This window comes from Protopterus annectens, chromosome 7.part0 (genome assembly GCF_019279795.1).
Source record: "Protopterus annectens isolate FY-2018-M chromosome 7.part0, PAN1.0, whole genome shotgun sequence".
NCBI lineage: Eukaryota > Metazoa > Chordata > Ceratodontiformes > Protopteridae > Protopterus > Protopterus annectens.
Window position 1 is genome coordinate 1,496,050,038 of NC_056739.1, and position 23,319 is coordinate 1,496,073,356.

Here is a 23,319-nt window from a genome sequence, read left to right on the forward strand (position 1 = left end):
GAACATGCCCAGTATGACCTTTCAGTATGTTGTTGACTATCATTGCCTTCATTTCTCTACGTGTGTGAACATGCCCAGTATGCACATCTGTATTGAATGTGTGGATCAAGTCCAGGTTGTTTGTACTGCAGTGCATACCTTTGTGATGTCCACCTACAGGTAGCATACTGTTTCTGCAGGGTATCCATCAATCATTTGGCACTGACTGTTACTACATTTCTACACAGGATGGGGGAATGCACCTGACTATTTCTACATTTTTACACAGGATTGGGGGGGCACACCTAACTGTTACTACATTTCTACTTAGGATGGGGGGCACACCTGACTATTTCTACATTTCTACACAGGATTGGGGTTGGCACACCTGACTATTACTACATTTCTACGTAGGATGCGGGGGCACACCTGACTATTTCTATTTGTCTACACAGGATTGGGGGGACACCCCTGACTGTTATTACATTACTACGTAGGATGGGGGCACACCTGACACTTGTACACATTTGCTATGACTGTACTGATCTGTCAGGTACTCCATTTCATTCTGTATTCTAAGCTATCATGCTGACTAGAGGCATACCAGTGTACTACAGATCTTAGCTTTGATTGTCCTACATATTAGTGTCTAACTTCCTACCCTTCAGAACTAACATCCCACTGCCTGACCTGCTGTAGTCTCTCTGTGTAGGCCTAGGGGGTGAGGTTAACCATAGCCATCATTCAGGGGCCATAGCACAGCCTCTGTTTGTGTTTGTCTACACCTATCCTGCTGGCTGAGACTGTTGTTGGGTATGTGAACCACCCTGACTGGCATGTGTGAGTCACTTACCTTGTGGGTGTCCCAGTATTGAGGGTGGTGCTGCAGGGCTGACTATGTCGGATGCACATAGTACACTCCCTATACATGGTTGAGCACAGGTAGCACAGGTAGTGTCATGTTTGGCATCCCTTTTATTGTATGTGAGAGTTAGAGAGAGAGGTGTTATTCCCTGGGTCCCTCCTGTGTCAGTGTATGTGCTATGCGTTGCCTCTTTGCCAAGGCCAGGGCATACTGGGCATGCCTCCTTCTGTCTACTGGGGCAGGCTCAGTTTGTTCCTCCTCCGAGTCACTCTATGCCTGTGCAGGCCTTGGAAATAGTGGGGGTCTGGGTGGCCTTGCCCCATGCTGTTCCTGCTGCAGCTGTTTCCGCAGGATCATATTGTGTAGCATGGTACATATGATGACAATTTGGGTACATGTAGCTGGTGAGTACCGCAAGGCTCCACCGGATGTATCCAGGCACTGGAACCGAGACTTGAGCATCCCAAACACATGCTCTACTATAATTCTGGTCTGTGCGTATGCCTCATTATGGTATTCTTGCACGGGTGTGTGTGCATTTCTGATGGGTGTCATCAGCCATGGCTCCAGTGCGTATCCAGCATCCCCCACTAGGTGACCATGAGGGATGTCACCTTTGGCAAATCTCTGGTACAGCTGCCAGATGTGGGAATCGTGATAGCTTCCAGGCAGCCAGCACACACATTCATTATTATGCCCTGGGCATCGCACATGACCTGGCAGTTGATGGAGAGGAAGCCCTTGCAGTTGATGTAGACCCTACCCTGCTCACCAGGTGGTGCTTTGATGCATATGTGCTTGTAGTCTTTAGCACCCACTACCTCAGGGTATTCTGCTATTTGGTGGAAGAGATGCATATCGCTGGCCAATGCCTCACGGGTTTTGGGGGAATATACATGCTCACCGACATGTGCTGACATGGCATCCAGGAAAGGGTGGAGTACCCTAGATGCTGATGCCTGTGAGATCCCCATCATATCCCCAGTTGGCCTTTGGAAGGTACCTCTAGCTAGTATTCTTAGGCCTACACATACCTTGGTATCCACTGCAATGGATTCCCCTCAGTTCTGTGTGTGAGGCGTGGCTGGCAAAGCTCAACAATTTGATGTAGGAGGTCCCTGTCCACCCTATAGTGCTCCACTATCTCCAGCTCATGTAGCTCCTGGTAGGTTAACCTGGGTCTGTACACTCTTCTCCATCTCCTCACTGTAGGTTGGTCGACAGCATTCACATCCTTACCACCCTCAGCCTCTTCCACAAGTTGTTGTATGATAGCTATTGCAGCCCCTATCATTTTGTTTTGATTGTTAAAACTTCCATGCTTGTTTACACTGGTGGTGTAGAGTGTGGGAAAAACTAGAGCGGAAGGTGTTTGCATAGTTTATAGTAGTGCTCTGGGATGGACTGGTCTGCTGCCTGTGTAATTGGCTGATTCTGATACATTTCACCTGCCAGCTATGCTAGTTCTCCTAGATTACCTTCCTACTGCTCTTTTTCCTTCCCATTGTCTTTCTGTTTAAGCCCAGGGGTGCAAACACAGTGGTCAAATGTGCACAGAGCTGCTATTTCCTGGTTTACCTTTTATTTAAACCTTTAAATCCCAGTGCACGGTACGCACACCCGCTTAGACAATGTAAAGAGTGCTAGGCAGCCTCAGACACACTCCCTTGCTTAACTGTGCTTAGCTAGGAGCAAACCTTAGCCACAGGGATCCAATCTGCTTATACTATGCCTGACACCCCCCCATGATGTCAGCTAATTCCTAGGCTTGCACCAAGCTATTCCTACTCTTACACTGTTGGGACATGACTAGCATGCTGGGGAAAACTGGGATTCAATATCATTCCCCTCATTTGCATAGGATTGCCTGCTAATGCATAGTTACATGTCTCACACTGAGCCTCCCCCCTTAGCAACCACTACTCACTGGCCATGTTGTCTTCTGCCTCCCATTGACTTTCATGGCAGAATAGTGGTTTTAATCAGAATGCTTATTTTAGGTTTATTTTATTATTTTCCACCCAATCCCGTTTGCGCTCCACCGCACTACGCTTAAACAGCCGAGATCAGCTAAAGAAAAAGTTGATTTTCTACTTTTGTACGCTGTTTGCAATGCCATTGGCCATATACCTGACCATTGGCAAGCTTCATAACTGATATACAGCCTTTATTTGGAGCTGTCACAGCTCAGTTTTGGATTTTGCAGAAATGTACTCTGTTACTAACCGAGTACATTTCTGCAGACTGCACTAGTCCTGCACAGCCAGATTCAAGCTTCCTGGATCACACATACACCTCACTTGCATGGATTTCTCCTGAAAATGGGGTGATGTGCATACAGGGGGTTAGTCTGTGCAGGACTAGTGCAGGAGCGCTTGTGCATGCCCCTGCAGGCTGTTCCTGGATCTTATGGCAGACATATTGCCTGCTAGAGCTCCTGCACTAATCCTGCATGCCATGCAATGCATGCAGAATCCGGGGATATGTCTACATTTATATGTCTATATATATACAGTCTGAATGGCAGGAAGCAGTAGGCCTGCATTTAACCAAGATGAATTGTATGGTAATTTACATCCAGATACCTTAAGGCAGCTTACCCCTGATAACCCCAAATGTTGTAACAGCCTAGGTTAGTTATGGTGCATCCCCCCATAGACTGAATGATACAGGGCCATATACCACTGTTACATACACTGGCCTCTGAAGTGCATATAGGCACACATGTATTGTGTAGATGAAGCCCACACATATATGGACCCAACCCCACAATATGTGTGGGGGTCACAACAGCAGTGGACTGATGGCAGGAAAGGCAGCATGACATACTCACAGCCCACTACATAACAACCCCTGACAGCATGTCATATGTACAAAGCCTGGTATGTAGGTGGAGGACAGAGGCTGGAACACAGGCCCATATGTGAAATACTGTTGTCATACACTAAGCAAGTCACTGTTGTTACAGGATAGTCTGCAACATACCCTTATTCAGGAATATGAAGTTAGAAACAGGGATGTAGCCATGTACTGATAGCATTCAACACACACACTGCCAGTGATATATCTGACACAAGACCTGTGTGGTGGACAGACAAAACATAATAGGCACACCTCTGTCCATCAAGTGTATAGGCCCACAGTTGAGAACTATGCAGACAGACTGCATTCAAAGTTAAACTAGTATGTACACACAAAGCCTGTAACACTGCTGCTATACAATGCATACAGCAACACTACTCATACCCTTTCTGTAGTTCTGGAACCTCCTACAAATATGTAGCTGGCCTGAGTGTGCAGATTATCTTGTAAGAGGTATGTCAGCATGCTGCTGCAGTCTGGGGAGATCACCTCACAACAGGGGGGAACCATGCCATCCATCCCCCCTGACACATGTGGAGGAGCTCCTAGCCAGCCTCATGGCACCTGCCTGTCCGCATAGCAAACAACTGCCAGACACTATTGTGGAGGAGGGTGCTACCTACACATTGGGTGAAGAGTGTGCAGGTAAGGCCACAGGGCACATCAGTAGACCACTGTTGCGTATACATCCTCATCTGTACAGATAGATCATGCATATCTGACATGTCATAGATATAGTTTGTTGCTACATAGTAGTGATAAGCAGATGTGCATATGTGGTAGTTTTGTGGACATGTACTGTTGATGTATTGTAATGCTACAGGTGTGGCCACTGACTTTGCATCTCTTACCCTCTTATGCAGGTCCCTCCAGTATACCACCAAGGCAGCAGCCTGTAGTTGGTGAGTATGGTTTATGTTGATGCTTGCCAATACACCAGGCATGTAATGGCTATGGTATATTCCATGCACACATCTAACACACCTACCCAGAATGCATGCTGTACATGTGCAAGTATTGTTGATGTTAAATACAAGGCATCACAGTGGTGACCATAATGGGGTATTGGAAGGGTATGTCAGATACCTGCAAGATAACTAACATCCTGTCACTGCGGAATGTGTCCACAGGGAGTAACATAATGGTGGGATACATGGCCTACAGTAGGGACATGTTTGAAACATCACCCGTATACAATGCAACACCAGTGTGTATATACCTGTAGGACAATAGCAACTGTTGCAGAGTTACACTATGGCATAACGTATTACTGTGGTCCACATTATTAGCTGGGACTATACTGTAACATGTGGTGTTCATTGTATGGGACACTGCAAATTGACACACATGTGTAGGCCTTACTTGTCAAGCATCTGCAAAAAGGCTGAAGCTGGGGGGTGTCAGCATGACACACCAGTGCACTGCACAAGGGATCCTAAGATTGCTAAGAATGGCTGTATCTGCACATAGTCAGGTTCAGGAACTGTGGCAGACATAATGCTACCCCCACAACAATAGTGATGGCAGTGTGTGAACACCAAGGGATGTGCACATGAGTAGACCTTGCAATCATGCAGATTAGGGGGACATGTGCAGGGCAGACTGAACATACACTGGCAAATGCTGATGGCCCATGCTAGTATACCCCTGCCAGGAGTAGTGACTGCTGTAGTACACATAGCAATAGGTGTAACAAACCATCATGATAAGGGTGTGCACACATATGCCCACATGGCGTGTACGCATCACAGTCAGCATCTGCACACCTATCACATTCTGTAGACATTGCATGTGAAAGTACAGGATATATGTCACATATCAGTCTCATGTGCTGTGAATATATGCGGTGATGTGGTCCCATGGCAGATCAAGGAAGGGTGCATCATATCAGTAAGGGTGTGTACAGTCCCCATAGCCATGGTATGCTCTGACGGTTGTCAATGTAATAATATTGGATTGGTCATACATAATCCGCTGATGTTGAGAGCTGTAAATCAGACATCAGGCATTCACAAATGACATCTGTCCACATATCATCCCAGGTATGTGTTGCTGAAAAACATAGGGGCTGTGAGCATTAAAGCTGACATAACTGACACAGTACTACACATTCAGCAATGGGTTGTACACCTGTGAGGTGTGGTGCACATTATATGGCAGGGTGCAGAACAGGTGCACAGCAATACTGTGTACATGGGTGCAGTGGTATCCAGGGGAAAGAGCATCACCTAGCAACACAGCACATGCATCACACACATGTATACTGTTGCTAGCATGGATTGACTATAGCTGCACTGCATGCTGTTGTGTACCTTATGTCATGCATGTTGACATATGGGTAATAGGAGGGCTGTGTGTACTATCATTGTGCAACCTCACCTGTATGTGTGTGTGTGTGTGTGCATCCTGGTGGGTGGTTAGTTTGTCTGTAGGGTCACTCTGGTGAAGTGGAGGGAGGTTGATGCATGTAGGATGCGTGTCTGCATGTGTGTGTGTTTGTGTGGGTGTCCATGTACGCACATGTGTGATTGTGGGGTTGTTCATAGAGCAGTACCTCCCTTTGGGATTGTGCGGTACATGGACATGGACTGCCACATGACACACCAGGAATACTTGTCATGTATGTAATCACAGGACAGCTGATAGTATAAGAAGGTCTGTAGCATGGAACAGGCATTAAGAGGGAAGGTAGACACCAGGTATACCCTTAATATTACATTCAGCAGAGAGGTGACTGACAGCCCATGTATGCAGCACTACAGATGCATTGAGGAATTACTAGTCAACACCAGGGAGTATATCCATATATTACAGTTGTCACATGATAGGCTGATTGAGCAGCATAACTGGCATGTACTGAGCAGTACATACACATGACACTCCAGTGCGTGATATTATGGAATAAACATAGTAGCCCCAACATATAGGGGCCATGCTCATGATGTCCAGACATACACAGGGTGACCACTGAATGACAGCAGTGAGGCCATGTGAAACCCCTCCACTCAGGTCAGGCAGGTAACGGAGTAACAGGTCTTGTGTTGTGATCACCTGTCTAGGCATTTAGAGGAGTGATACATTAATGAGTGGTATCAGTGAGTGTATGTTACCAAGTGTGATGCAGGATGGGGAATGCATGAGAATATATGTGGGACTGTTTGTAAAAATCACGGACAGGTAGGTATTTAAGTGGTGTGTGTGTGTGTGTGTGTGTGTGTGTGTGTGTGTGTGTGTGTGTGTGTGTGTGTGTGTGTGTGTGTGTACTGTTATACAATGCTGTACAGGTCTTAAAGTGTGTTTATTGTTTCCCCCCATAGGTGGCAAGGTGGGTCAGGGTCCTTCCTGCATGCAATCTAATGTTGTCCATACAGACACCGAAGATGATGATAGTACTGTTGAGGCACAGATGGGGTTGTCAGGGGCCAAAACAGCACCATCATTTGACACCTCCCTTTTAGCCACCCTAACCCTGCACACAGTTTCAGTGCCTATACATACCCCATCACCAGTGGCCATAGCAGAGGGACAGTTGGCATTTGGTGGCAGTGCACAGGAAAGTGTGGTAACCATGCCTACTGTGTCTGGTCGCAGCAGGCATAGCCAGATGTCCGGCAGGGCACCACATATGCAGATATCCCAGGGTGCTTGTTGTAGGGCCGCTGGTCATCATGCCCCTGGCAGACGCGACACAGCTGGTACCAACATGTGCATGTTTCAGGCTGTCATGGTGGTGCAGGCATGTATGGAACATTACACCAGACAGTGTCTGAGGCTGCAGAAGGCTGCTCTCACATCTGCAAGTGACAACTTCTGTGAACTGTCTAGTGCCATCCGTGCATTTACTGAGCTCATGGATAGACGGTCTGGTGAGATGATGGCTCTCATCGACCGTGGTTTGTCTGTGCTTGAACGTGTGTGGGAGTGCAGCAATGACCTTGTGGATGTAGGCCAGCAATGCCAACAGCTGGCAGTCATCCTTGACATGTTGGGACACCAAGGGGCTCCCATAGTGGCAGTATGAGTCCAAGAACTGTGGGGGAGCCGCTGTCCACACCACACCACAACAGGCCATGAGCATGTGTTCCTGGCCAGTCCCAGGAGGGACCTGGTTCCAGTGGACATTTGTCATCATCAGGTGAGAGTAGCACATCAAGGCCTGTACCTGGACATGCCCATGGAATCCCTGGCAGGCACAGTCCACGTGTCTGTGGCTGGAGGCAGTGAACTGCACACCCTGCCAGGTATGGTCTGCAGCTGTCCATAAACACCTGTGTAGGGCAGCCACATGGCAGAACTGTGTGCATGCATACCCACACACTATACAAATGCACCTAGGGCAACCCCATACCTACACACACCACATCACCATGCTCAGTTCACATCATTACACCCCTCACCCACACACATGGTGTCAAATGTATGGCCCACCTTCGGCCTCTGGCAAACCAACATCACACCCTGTGCATTTGATGATACCTGTGCCACATCCCTGTCATCCATACCATCGATGCAGGGACAAGCTATTATGGTTCTGATGCACATGGTGACTGTACTACACTGTACCAAAGTACTGCAGTGTAACATGTTGTCAGGAGTAAAGTGTAATGCATATATGTCAGGTAGTGTAGCCATCCAGCAATGATGCATTATAGCTGTTAGTAACACTGGTTGATTGTGGTTTCTATAATGTTATCCATTTGTGTTGTAGGTGGACATATGTCAGCACTTGGATGGTCTACAGTCCTATTCCACAATGGGGTATGGCACTGTGGTGACACAATGGCTGTGACATATCTAGGGTAAAGTTGAACACATGTCACAGGTTTGTATAACAGTTATTGTTTGTGCCACATGGACAGGTGACCTGCTGGGACGTGTATAATCTGCAAACTGATGTAGACCCATCCACATACACACACACTCTTACTTGGCAACACTGAGACTAGACCCCTACCTAGGTATGTAGTGATACTGAAGTGTGTGTCTTTCATTGCACACACCACACAGCGTTTAGGGTGAGGTGTGTTCCAGGTTACATGTTACATGCAGATCATCCCCAGACATGTACAGTATGCTAATGGGGGATGTAATGGGTGTATATGGACAATACATAGTGTGACATACCTTCATATACACATTAACAGACACATTTATTTTATTTATTTATTTATTTTATATTTGTTGACTAGTCTAACTGGATATATGTCCATTTTCAGTAGAGGCCCGAGGAGAAAAACTCCGAGACAAAGAAGAAAAAAAAAATTTTTTTATACATATAGTTCACAAAAAAAAAAGTGGAAATACAAAACAATTACATAATTACATAAGTATGCAAATGATTGGTGGGCATATTATAGCAAATAGTTTTTTGGCTACACATAGGAAAAAACAAATTCTTCTTTTTCAGTTTATATATATATAAAAGATATTAATGTACATGAGTTTACACAGCACAGTAAGTAGGTGCAAAACAGAGAAATTTGTTGAGTCAAGTCAAATATAGAGGGTAGAGAAGTATCAGAAAAAATGTTATTAGTTGGGGAGTAAATAGAAAAAAAAGGAGAATAGTATCAGTCAGGATTGGAGCAGGGGCAAAACCACTGGGTTTTAATGTAGTTTTTCAATTGTTTCTTGAAAAGGTTGGTGGAAGTAAGGGATGTTATTTCACTTGGAAGTTTGTTCCAAGTCTTGCCAATAGCATTTGAGAACAGGCAGTCCCCGGATTTATTATTGGATTTTATGGTGGCAACTTGTAGCTTTTTAGTGGATCTTAGGGTAGGAAGGTTTTTATAAGAATTGAAAAGGCTACAAAGTATGGGAGTATTTGTAGGATGTTGTAAAATCTTGTGAATAAAAATGAGTTGCTGGAAAAGTAGTTGATTTTCTACTTCAGCCATCCTAGAAGTTTAAGATTAAGACAATGGTGGGTACGGAAAGGGGCACCAGTGGTAAATTTGGCTATGTTGTTGTAGGCGGTTGCTAGTTTATTTAGATTGCTTTTGGATAGGTTAGTATAGATGGGGGATGCGTAGAGAAGGGTGGAAATGAGGTGTGTTTGGGCAATACAAATCTTAGCTGAGTCTGTAAGAAAAGGTCTGATTCTATAGAGGAATCCAAGTTTTCTATTGACTGATTTAATAGTTGAGTTAATGTGTGTGTCATAGTTGAGATTGTTATCTATTATTACACCGAGGAGTTTGGTGGTGGTGTCAGAGGCTATTTCTGTGCCATTATTTGATTTCACTATGAAATTGATAGAGGGGGACTTCAGTGTGGGAGTAAATAGTAATAATTTCATTTTTTTGGGTTAAGGAGGAGACATCTTTGATGGAACCAGTTTTCAACTAAGGTAAAGACTGTTTGTGTGCTAGTTTGGAGTTTTTCTGGAGAGGATGCGGCACATATCAGAGTCGAATCATCGGCATATTGTATGCATGTAGTTTGGGGAAGGGAGGTTTTTAGATCATTAATGAAAATTGTAAAAAGGAGTGGTCCAAGAACTGATCCTTGAGGGACTCCAAGGGTGATAGGAAGCTGAGAGGATAGACTGTTGTCCCACAGGACAGCTTGTTTTCTGTTTTCCAGGTAGGATTGGAACCATTGTACTAATTGAGAATCAAGTGAAAGTGATTCAAGTATACCTATCAATAGTTGGTGGTTAACCATATCAAAGGCCTTTGAGAGGTCTATGAAGAGAGCAGAAGATAGCAGGTTAGAATTCCTATTTTTATTAATGCAGTCTGTAAAGGATAGAAGAGCTGTTGTAGTACTATGGTGTGGCCTGAAACCATGTTGGCAGTCTACTAGTAGGTTATTTTGGAGGAGGTAATAAAGTAATTGACGGTGAATACATCTCTCCATAATTTTTGCTAGGGGAGAGAGAAGGGCTATGGGGTGGAAGTTTGATAATTAATTTGAGGTACCTCCCTTATGCAGAGGGATGATATATGAGACTTTCCAGATGGATGGGACATACGATTCAGAGATGCTTCTGTTTATTAAGATAGAAATAGGGTAAGCAAGTACACCAGCTGAAATTTGCAGGTATTCAGCTGGGAGGAGGTCAGCTGATGGTGTACATGGTTTAAGTTTAAGAAGCAGGGAGTGTATTAGAGATGTTGGAACAGGCTGAAGGTTAAAGGACTGGGGCAAGTTGGTCAGTGAGGGTGATTTGGTGGTGGTAATAGGTGGTAAGGTATTTGCTAGTGCTTGGACTGTTTCAGAGAAAAAATTGTTAAAGGTGTCAGCAATTTGATTGGGAGAAGTTTGGGTTAAGTTAGAGGGGCTAGGTGTTTTGGACTGTCCTGGGTGGAGTAGTTTATTGATTCCTGACCAGAACTTTTGTGGGTTGTTTTGCTGGTTCTGTTGAACTTTGAGGTAGTAGTTTTTTTTTGTCAAGGATTATGGATTTCTTAGTGGTATTACAAAGTTGTCTAAAATTTAGGTGATCAGTTGGGTTTTTAGTTTTTCTCCATTTGGACCAGAATTTGTTTCTTAGTCAAATGTTTAGCCTTGTGTCCTTAGAGAGCCAGGGAGCTGGTTTATTTTTAATTCTAACAGTGCAAGTGAGAGCGTGGTGCTCAAGGTTATGCAAAAATGTTTTGTTAAAGTATGAAACGGCTTCGTCAAGAGGTAGGTATTTTAGGGGAGACCAATTGCAAGCTTTGAGCTCAACTTGGAAATTAACTGGGTTGAGATATTTTTTGTTTCTGGTAGTTCTAAAAGCTATTTGATTGTGAATGTAAGTCTTTTGCCTAGAAATGAAAGTAAGAGAATGGTCACTTATATTGTCGAGGAGTATACCTGTTTGATAAGTATGGGGGTCACTATTTACTAGTATTCAATCTAAGGTGGTTTGTTTCTCGCTGGGTTTGTGGGTTCTGGTAGGGAAGGTAATGGTTTGGTGGAAGCCAAAGAGGTTTATATGATTAGTTGGATTGGCAGAGATACAGCCATTCCAATCAATATTAAAGTCTCCAAGGAGTATGGCATAACAGGCAGACACACGTCCAAGAGACCTGGGCCTATCACTGCTAACTAACTTGTCTGTGTGTCCAATGTGTTACAGGTAGGCTGCACACAGCACATGCATAACTGGCCTGGATTGTGGTATCAGTTACCAATATGGTTGATGGTGACAGTGGTAACCATAACATGGTACATGAGATATATACTGGGTGTACCTTGGTGTAACGACAATGTACACAGCACCCACATCCCCCAGTGGATATTGTACTCCCTGAAACCCATGATGACACTCTGACATACCCACCATCACAAATTGCCCATGACTGCGATAAAACCCATTGTATATCCCAACAGTGGTACTACAGGGATATGCATCTAATGCACATGCCACAGGCATAGTAGGGTGTTGCATTGTCATGCCTCACTTATGGGCAGCAACAACACTATCTGTACTACTGTGCTGCAATGGGTATTGTAATAGGAGTATGTGGCCTCAGAATGCTGTACCCTACAGATATACAGAAATGCACACATATACACACTTGCCAGAACTCACTGGGTATCCCATGCCTATCAACCCATTTGTACAACACTGTTGTGCTGGTACTGCAAGGCTCATGTAGTCGGTATGGAGAGGAGCTTAAAAGGTTACATTGTCCCATACAGCAACAGCCACAACTGACTATAGCAGTGGGTGTTGCGGTGGTTGTGAAGGCCCTCATGGAATTCCCAAGTACAGGTGTGCTAACACACAGACACTGCTATACTCAGTAATGCACATGTACACATGTGTCAGTACTGGGATGCATCACTGCAGGTGGTCATAGCTGTGTACCTAGCTATTGTTCAAGGAGAGATGGGTTGTGTAGGGGATGTGTGTACAGTGGTATCCTGCCACCTGCCATATGGCAGCAGGCAATCTATCAACAGACACTACTGTGGTGACCGTCAGGATGTGAGTGACATGCATCAGCCAATCCTCCAGGTGCCTCCTGCACATGGCCACTGAGATGGTCAAGTTGACATGTATGCAACATGTATAACAACACATGGTTAGTGTCTGTGATGTCAACCTGTACCCAAGCATGTTCTGTTGACTGTGGTAGTGTAGTGGAGGTACCTGTGGCATGGGGTGGGTACAGGGTGTTATCTCCTGTATGTGCCAGTTCTTACACAGCTGGGCAGACATGTCAGTGTCAGTCAAGCTTAGGTTGCTTGCACATATTCCAGCTGGATACCTGCCATCTGCACATCTGTACAGGGACTGACAGTCATCAACTTGGCAAGTAGCTATGCAGTAGTATGAATGTGTTGACAGATAGATGTTTGACAACAATATGTATGCCATAACTACATGTCAGAAGCCCTCACTAACATGTGCTGTACAGATGGTAGTCTACAGTTACATTCCACATGTCGGATCATTATCCAGTAGAGGTTATATACTGTGACACAGCTCACTCACCAGGGATACAACAGGGAGGCCTCAGAGTCCAGCTATGCCTGCAGGTGTGCCTGTTGCCAGTACTACATTTAGCACTCTGCTCTTGCCTGGGTAAACACTGTCAACAGTAATACCGCCATGATACACTACATGCCAGTGTGACAACACGTACCCTGGCCTACTACCCCTGTATGTAACACATTTACATGGATAGTGTTGTACAGGCGTCATATACATCTGTGTTCCAGACATGACACTCACACCCCTTGCTACTGTAATGACAGCACATAGGTGCATGTATTGTATATAGCATTACATACACTTATTACAAATGTCATTACCCTGCTATGTTATCAGACTAGGTGGTGTGAACTGGTTACCAGGGCTAATCCATGCTGAGCAGGTGTCAGCATTACTGCATTATAACAGCTAAGCCGATTTGCGCACTGGTAAGCGAAGCCTCCACTGTGAAAGTGCCCGTACGTTTACCCGTAGCTTAGCACCGCTTGGCTTTGTGCAAACCCATCCAAATGCACTTAAAGCTGCTCAAAACTGCCTTAATCACTCTGTATCCAACAGCCCTTGTTCTGCCCAATAATAAAAAGAGCAGTCTTTGCAGGTCTTGAACCCAGGACCCTGTGCACTATAGGCATAAAAGTTAACCACTACACCATGACCATGGCGAAGACAGCTGTTGTTTTTCCAATATATCTGTCAATACACATATTGATTAGTATTGAACAATTCCCTTTACTTCCACAATTGTGTAGTACTTGTTATTAATATGACTGTTGCATCACATATGTTGTTTTATCATAATGTACACATAGCAGATACATATGGTGAGGTACATCTGGGAGGGTATACACAGCCGTGAGGTTTACTCATGACAGGAATTTGGATATATACATTTAAAAGGTTGATATATGTCTCCATGTACATACACATGCATATTCATACATATGTCTGTATACACATCTGTATAGTGCAACATATATATGGCCACATATATCTTCATATATATGTGTGTGTGTGTGTGTGTGTGTGTGTCTGTATATATATATATATATATATATATATATATATATATGTACATATAGATATATGTATATATAGCTATATACGTATGCACATCCTGTGTATACAGATATGCCTATTTATGTAGATATATATGTAGATATCTATAACTATATGTGCATACATATCTATTCTGATATACCTATTACTGTCAATATATATGTAGATATCCATAAGTATATGTGCATATATATCTCTATCTGTATATGTGTAGACATATATTGCTGTGTATATATATATATATATATATATATATATATATATATATATATATATATATATATATATATATACATATACATCTATGCATGTCGATATGTATATGTGTATATATATTTATACAGATATATGGATAATTATATATACATATATGTTCACCATATGTCCAGAACATGGAGTGGAGTCCTACCTCAATCCCAATAGTCCCAACCTCTTAGTGTAAGGGGATGTCAGGTATGTATTGCAGGTATATATGTAGACTATTGCTACTGCAATAGGGGTTGTCTTCACAGACATGTTGTGTGTGGGAGGTCACATCTCCTTTAAACCTGTGTGCCATTGGCTACTGACAGACATCCTAAGGGCATCATAGTACAGTACCACTGCTAGCACAGTAATGATCTTGTGAACTACAGCAGAGATATGGCTAATAAATGTGGACAGTCTGACACAGTCTGTTTAATCCAGAGGTATACACAGAACCCCTTAGTGCAAGACATGTGGACCAAGCCTGACAATGTGGATGTTAGTCATGTAGATGGGTATATCACGTAAATACCAGTATACGTTTGCCCCCTTGGATTATGCATTCACACACCCCTGTCTGTCCTGACACATAATAGCCACTGGTACAGAGGTGACATGGCCACATACTACCCACTAGTTAGTGACATATATCTGTACAGCATCCCACTGCTTTGTCTGAAATACATGACTGTTATTTTGGCCTGGCAGCAGTACATCTGGCAAGTATCTGGACATAACATCACACTGGGTAAGTACACTAATCTGCTAGGCATGTAACAAAGCACTTTGCATGCTACAGGCAGACTGCTACAACACTGGCCTACATTTCTTATGGGGGAATACACATGTACCTGCATATATAGCAGGCCCTACAGGCATGTCACAGCACAGAGTAAGAGACACCTGTGTGAAAGTGCATAACCACAACCAATGTGAACACAGCCACAGCCACATATGGTAAGCTAGCTTAATATTATAGTATATGGACTATCTGATCAACACCATCCTCATATGTGCTAATTACACACTAACCCTACATATACTGGGCCACTACACAGTGTGGTCCGATGCCTGTCTGTGGTATGGGACATGTGTGGTTTGGCCCTACAAACATGTAAGCTGATAGGATAACATACACTGGAGCAGCATGTAACATCAGATAGAACAGGACCAAGAACAATGACATCTACCACAGTCTGTACACAGGCCAAGGTACATATTCACAATACACACACTATCAACAATCACCATAGGTACACAGACCTCAGTACTGTACACACAACCATAGAATGCTCAGGTTATGTCTTCAAATATAACCCCTACTATACATAGCATGTGTAGCAGTCTGATATCTCACAGGCTTGTTATCAGATATGATGTCAATATATTATGGTGTACAGAACATATGCACCTCTTACTGCATGACATATGGACAAAGGTTAATAGAGTTGCAGCTGGAGGCACAAACACGGGGCCAATATTGACATGTTGCTATGATAACCTCATACATTTATTGTTGTAACAGGGTTTGTTGTGACATATGTCTTATGAGGGATATGAAATCAGTAACTCTCATGGCTGTCACCATATACTGACTGGAATCCTCACACTATGCTTCTGCAGTTCACAGATAGGTGCTCTGTGACTAACACAAGAAACAAAAGGCACCACACACTGCCCAGTCTGCAGGTGACCCTACAGATGCGGGTTTCCTCAGAAACATAGCACTGTCATGACAGGTGTTAATACATGTAGACCAGCCATATCCACATACACCTTGCTAAACCAACATTACTCCAAATGCAGAATAGCAACACTTACATTCTGTAGTCTTGTCATGCACATCCCCTACTGTGTTTTTTCCTGTTTCCATAGTGTATGTTGTTAGAGGTAAATCCCCAATCCATCTGTGATGATGTTTGCCAAACACCAGATCTAGGCCCTGCTCACAGTGAATGAAAAGGCCCAACACCAACATCATGTTCCTAGATATTGGAGTGTGTTTCCATGCAATTGGCTATGGGAATATTACCACAGCTCTTCCACATGCAATCAGCTAGAGGAGGGCTGCAATTTGGGCAGAGGCCATCAGCTGACCATGAGCATCACTTACAAAATGCATGCTTCTGCCTAAGCAAAGCAGGTGTAGTTCTCCACATCAACCAGAGAGGGAGTGAGAGAGGCAGACAGAGACAAAGTAAGTCAGGGAGGGGGTAGGAGAGTAAAACCTAAACATGTTTGTGTCACACACCTATCAGTACAGGGTATCAAACTCCTGACTGACTATGTATTGCTATCACATGTCTATGCAGTTATTGGATGTGCCACATAGCTTATATATTGAGGAGCTCTCCAAATGTATATGTAATGTTGAGTGACATCTGCAACAGTGATATAGTAGCGATACAGTAGGTGTAGTACACATGCCTGTTCAGAAGAACAGGTGTCAGCATCAACACAGCCACACTTTCTCAGGGACTCACACTCATTGACACACTTGGCAGGGTCAGGAATACACTTCCTCGCTAGTTAGTTTGCCACAATACAGTACTGTGCAGGTATCACATGCATGGCAGTGGTTATCCAGGGTTATATGGGCAAAGGGTAAGTGGAGGTGCCTGACATCAGACAGCATGCTTCTGTATGCCAGTAGGGGTTGTAGTGAGTGTGAATGTGGTCAAAAGCATACTCCACACACACAGACACAGGGTGCCAGTACTTACATGCATGCGTGCATTGGTTCATGGGTGTGTAGTGCTTGACCATACCAGAAGGCTATACAAGGCTAGTTGAAGGGTATATCTTGGCATCAGGCCACATGACAAAGGTATGCAGTGTGGCTCAGGGGTGTAGTGTCTGGAATGGCCCACACAGGTAGGTATTGTATTCACCATCCAGTCACGTTTCTAACTATTGTGTGTGGCCATTGCTGTTCAATGCTTGCCATGTATGTGTTCTTTAGTCCATGACATGGATGCTGTCTGAGATGTGCACACATCCCACATGCATGTACAGTGACATGTGGAACTGTACTTGGAGTGTCTGGGCCATGTTGTGTACACAGATTGTTATAATCAGATGTGCCTGTCCTGGCTTCATGTGCTGGGAACAGGTAATGGACAGCAGGTTGACCCTGCACCTACAGTGATAGCATGATACAGGTATTCCCTGTTGTCAGTGGCATCTGTCCATGCAGGGCATGTGTATAAGGCATGGTATGTCCTTTGTGGGAACACATTTGATGGCACCACAGGTGTTGCAGGAGTCCAGTGGGGAGCATAGTGAAGGCACACTGTCTGCATGTACATGTGTACTGTACTGATGGACAGGGTATCATGCCCTGTGTAGTCCACTGCAATCACACCATGGTTGCTATCTGTGGGCAATATGCAGGGTACTACCAACATGGCAGCTGTTACCTAGGCAAGTGTGTTTGTGTATGAGACATGGGTTGACAATGTTCTCTGTGTAATTCAAGGGTTGCTAACTTTGTTCAACAGGCCTTGATGTCACATGTAGGGGAATGGATTGCCACCCCAGCCTTTTGGCTATTTCACATCTGTTATCCTTGTAAGGTGGAGACTGTGACATATAATTGGGCCACCATATAAGAAATATGCAAAACCTGCTCCACAATGAGTCCAGTTGTTACACATAACCTACACAGGATACAAATGACAAACACACACCTGCCATGTCTGGGATTAGAACTCCTATCTAACTAGTTTATCACACTATAGCATTACACAGTTATAGGATGTCCCACAAAGATTACTGGGCTACACTTTTTACAAAGGTGTATTTCACAGTGAATGATATCAGCAGCCTTGTCAAATTAGGTCATTTGATTTGTAGTGAGTGTCACTAGCCTAAAAAGCATAGCTCCCTGCACAAAATAACACACACAAACAACCACACTTGCCATGTGTGGGAATAGAACCCCTACTAAAGTACTATATCACACCACAGCATTATGCTTTTATGTGATGCACCACAGAGACTACTGGGCTACATCTTTCCCAAAGGTGTATTTCACAGTGATTGACATCAGCAGCCTTGCCAAAGGAGGGCATTTGACTGAGTGTGTCTAGCCTATAAAGCATTGCTCCCTACACAGACAGAGGCACATACAAACACAGTTGTCATGTCTGGGATTAGATCTCCTACCTGACTAGTTTATCATGCTACAGCATTACACAGTTATAGGGCATGCCACAGAGATTACTGGGCTACACTTTTCCTAAAGCTGTATTTCACAGTGAATGACATCAGCAGCCTTGGCGAAGTAGGGCTTTTGTATTGTAGTGAGTGTGTCTAGCCTTAAAAGCATTGCTCCCTACACAGACAGAGACACACAGTTGCCATGTCTGGGATTAGAACTCCTACCTAACTAGTTTATCACATTACAGCAATACTCAGTTATAGGACGTGCCACGGAGATTACTGGGCTACATCTTTCCCAAAGGTATATTTCACAGTGAATGACATCAGCAGCCTTGCCAAAGTAGGGCATTTGAATTGTAGTGAGTGTGACTAGCCTAAAAAATCATTGCTCCCTACACAGAGACACACAAACACAGACACAGTTGTCATGTCTGGGATTAGAACTCCTACCTAACTAGTTTATCACACTACAGCATTACTCCATTATAGGATGTGCCACAGAGATTACTGGGCTACACCTTTCCCAAAGGTGTATTTCACAGTCAATGACATCAGCAGCCTTGCCAAAGTAGGGCATTTGAATTGTAGTGAGTGTGACTAGCCTAAAAAGCATTGCTCCCTAGACAGACAGAGACACACAAACACAGTTGCCATGTCTGGGATTAGAACTCCTACCTAACTAGTTTATCACACTACAGCATTACGCCGTTATAGGATGTGCCACAATAATTACTGGGCTACACCTTTCCCAAAGGTGTATTTCACAGTGAATTACATCAGCAGCCTTTGCAAAGTAGGGCATTTGAATTGTAGTGAGTGTGACTAGCCTAAAAAGCATTGTCCCTACACAGACAGAGACACACAATTGCCATGTCTGGGATTAGAACACCTTCCTAACTAGTTTATTACACAACAGCATTATGCTGTTTTAGGATGCGCCACAGAGAGTACTGAACTACTCCATTCCCAAAGGTGTATTTCAAAGTAGATGACATCAGCAGGCTTGTCATAGTAGGGCTATGGGGAGGGCAGTGTTTGTGCATGGGCCAAAACCCATTCATCTAGAGGTTGACACACCACATGCAGGCACCCACAGGGTTATATTCTGCAAGTATGTGTATACAGCTGCTAGATGACTATTGCCTTGTACAGTCATGTTGCACAGCTCGCACTTACACCACATAGTCTGTAATGCTGATGGATACCAATGGCTACTTTCTACAGTGAGTGACAGTTACACATCCTGTGGTTGTAGCTATTTGGGTGTTTGCTGGGTGGGACAATCCTCATGATGGATGGCTCTTTGCCACAGTCACTCTCTTCCACGCATCTATGTATGTTTACTTTTGGCATATTATAGTGTGTTGTCCTTGGATATATGTCTGTATTCCTATCCGATGTGTGTGCAAAGCATGACTGGCGCATACTGAGGTGTGTATGCACTAACATCTGCAACTGTCAGATATGTCTGGTCCACTGTTGTTTGCAGACATGGGCTTCTTTTGTTTAAGTGTGTGAACATGCCCAGTATGACCTTTCAGTATATTGTTGTCTGATATTGCCTTCATTTCTCTAAGTGTGTGAGCATGCCCAGTATGCCCTTCTGTATTGAATGTTTGTTCTCCAATGCATACCTTTGTGTTGTACACCTACAGGTAGCAAACTATTTCTGCAGGGTATCTAAAGATCATTTGGCAATATGGGATCAAACTGTGCATGGGATAGTGTGTACTGTAAGTGATTGTGTCTGTGCTGCTTCTGCTACATGGTACTGGTGTTAGCAGAGATATTCAGACATGTGTACTGTTATACCCTGTGATGTTTTATGTCCTCAAGTACTGTCAGGTGGACATTCTTGCTCACAGTGATGTCCTGGGGAACAAGGGTGAATGCAACTGTGTCCAGTATTGTGGGCAAATGCCTACATATTCATGGAAAGTTATCCCATTCTGGAGGGGGAGCTGCAGACCCTTGCTGCAGGGTCTGTGTATCCAGTTCAGCACCTTGGTACAGTGCTGGCAGATGATCCCATACTTGTACATCCATGGACATGACAGTATGGCCTTATCTTGCTGTAGCAATACCTCACAGCTGTACAGATTCACACAGGTTACCCAGAGGCAGGGGTCATAAGTCAGGACATTACCCCCTATTGTGGTGTACGGGCAGGTTTGTAGCCACCCATTTATGTATTTGCAGCCAGAGATAGCATGTGCACACAGCTGTGTTTTGGACCTTGCACATTCCATGCTGCCCATGCTCCCGCCCCCCTCTATTATTTTATCCTCTTCCATACATTATGCATACATTCTCTGATACTTTCCCTAAGGTTATCACCTCATAACAGCTGTGTTTTGGTGTTGGTCCACAGTTCATGCAGTGGGACATGGTGGACATGTTACTGTGGTTTGTCCACATGGCCTTGCATATGGCTTATGTGGAGTGTGTTATGTTGTTATTTGGGTGTCCATGACATAACATGCATTGGCGGTATGTGTGAGACACAGGCCTTTGGCAGAGGCCTGTAGGCCATTTGGTTGTGATGCAGGCCAGTTGTGGCAGGCCGTTGCATTCTGTCAGTCCTACAGTTCCAGGCCACCATACAGTATATTTCCTTGGGGTGACAGGTTAGGTGTGCTAGGTGTTCATGCCAATACTTTCTATCAGTATTGATCAGGTGGTTTTGATGCTGGCAGGGTGCTACCTACAGCTAGGGACACGCCTGCATGTGACACCTGCACTGCATGTTGCATTCTTTCCCTATTGCCATACACAGGTGGGGGTCATATTGTACCTATTCCCAGCAGCAGGGATAAGACCAGAGAGGTACATGTGGGTGGTGTTTGGGTGAGCTGGGTGCATGTGTGCTATGGACACTACTTGCATCTGACTCAAAGATATGCATGGGGCATTCCAGTTATGCTGGCATGTGCAGTTACATAAGCTGTTTCCCAGTACATCAGTCCTATCACTTTTGTGATCTGCAGGTGTTTGGCCAGACGACACCGGTATTCCCTACTACAGGCCCAGATAATGTGATGCATACCTGTATGTACAATTCCAATGGTGTGTCCTTTTCACAGTTACACCTTATATACTGTATGTCTGGGGCACTTTTCCCTGTGTACTGCTTGTATATTTAGTCCAACGGCCATGCCATGTCCATTTTTCAGATGGTGACACATATTACCACCATACATTTACAATGGCTTACTGCTAGCATGTGTTATACTGGTGGGAATTGTCTTTGGCACTGCACTTGTGAGGACTTGGCCCTGTCATAGGCATCATTCAGAGGCCTTAGCATAGCCTTTGTTTGCATTTGTCTACACCTGTCTTGCTGGCTGAGACTGTTGTTTGGGTATGTGAACCTCCTTGACTGGCATGTGTGTGTCATATGGACACACATGTCTCCCAGCACATTTCCTGCAGTGGATTTTGTCACCATGTGTAGTACTGGCTACTGTGCTGACACCAGTATTTTTTACAGATCTCATGCTGCCACTATAAGTGTCTGCTATCTGCTGGCATCCCATTCAGCCACCCAATTCCCTTGCATGCTCATAGCCATACCATAGATACAGATAACGACACATACTACTCCATTCAGCGATTGGTAAGGAGAGTCACTTACCTTGTGGGTGTGCCAGTATTGAGGATGGCTCTGGACTGCTGCCTATGCCAGATGCACATAGTACATTGCCTACACATGGTTGAGCACAGGCAGTGTCATGTTTGACATCCCTTTTATTGTATGTGCGAGTCAGAGAGAGGTGTCATTCCTTGGGTCCCTCCTGTGTCAGTGTGTGTGCTATGGGTTGCCTCTTTGCCAAGGCCAGGGCATACTGGGCATGCGTTCTTCTGCCTACTGGGGCAGGCTCAGGTTGTTCCTCCTCTGAGTCACTCTGTGCCTGCGCTGGCATTGGCAATGGTGGGGACTGTGTGGCCTTACCCCATGCTGCTCCTGCTGCAGCTTTTTCCGCAGAATCATATTGTGTAGCATGGCACATATGATGACATTTGAGTACATGTAGCTGGTGAGTACTGCATGGTTCCACCAGATGTGTCCAGGCACCGGAATCGTAACTTGAGCATCCCAAACACACGCTCTATTATAATTCTTGTCTGTACGTGTGCCTCATTATGGAGTTCTTGTTTGGGTGTGTGTGCATTTCTGATGGGAGTCATCAGCCATGGCTCCAGTGCATAACCAGTATCCCCCACTAGGTGGCCGTAAAGGATGTCCCCACTGGCAAATCTCTGGTACAGCTATGTCAGATGCCAGATGTGGGAATCGCAATAGCTTCCAGTGCAGCCAGCACACACATTCATTATTATGCCCTGGGCATCGCACATGTTCTGGCAGTTGATGGAGGGGAAGCCCTTGCGGTTGATGTAGACCTTACCCTGCTCACCAGGTGGTGCTTTGATGCATATGTGCATGCAGTCCATACCACCCACTACCTCAGGGTATTCTGCTATTTGGTGGAAGAGATGCATATTGCTGGCAAATGCCTCACGGTTGTTGGGGAAATATACATGCTCACCGGCATGTGCTGACATGGCATCCAGGAACTGGTGGAGTACCTTGGATGCTGATGCCTGTGAGATCCCCATGATATCCCCAGTAGGCCTTTGAAAGGTACCTGTAGCTAGTATTTTTAGGCATACACATACCTTGGTATCCACTGAGATGGGTTCCACTCTGTTAGTT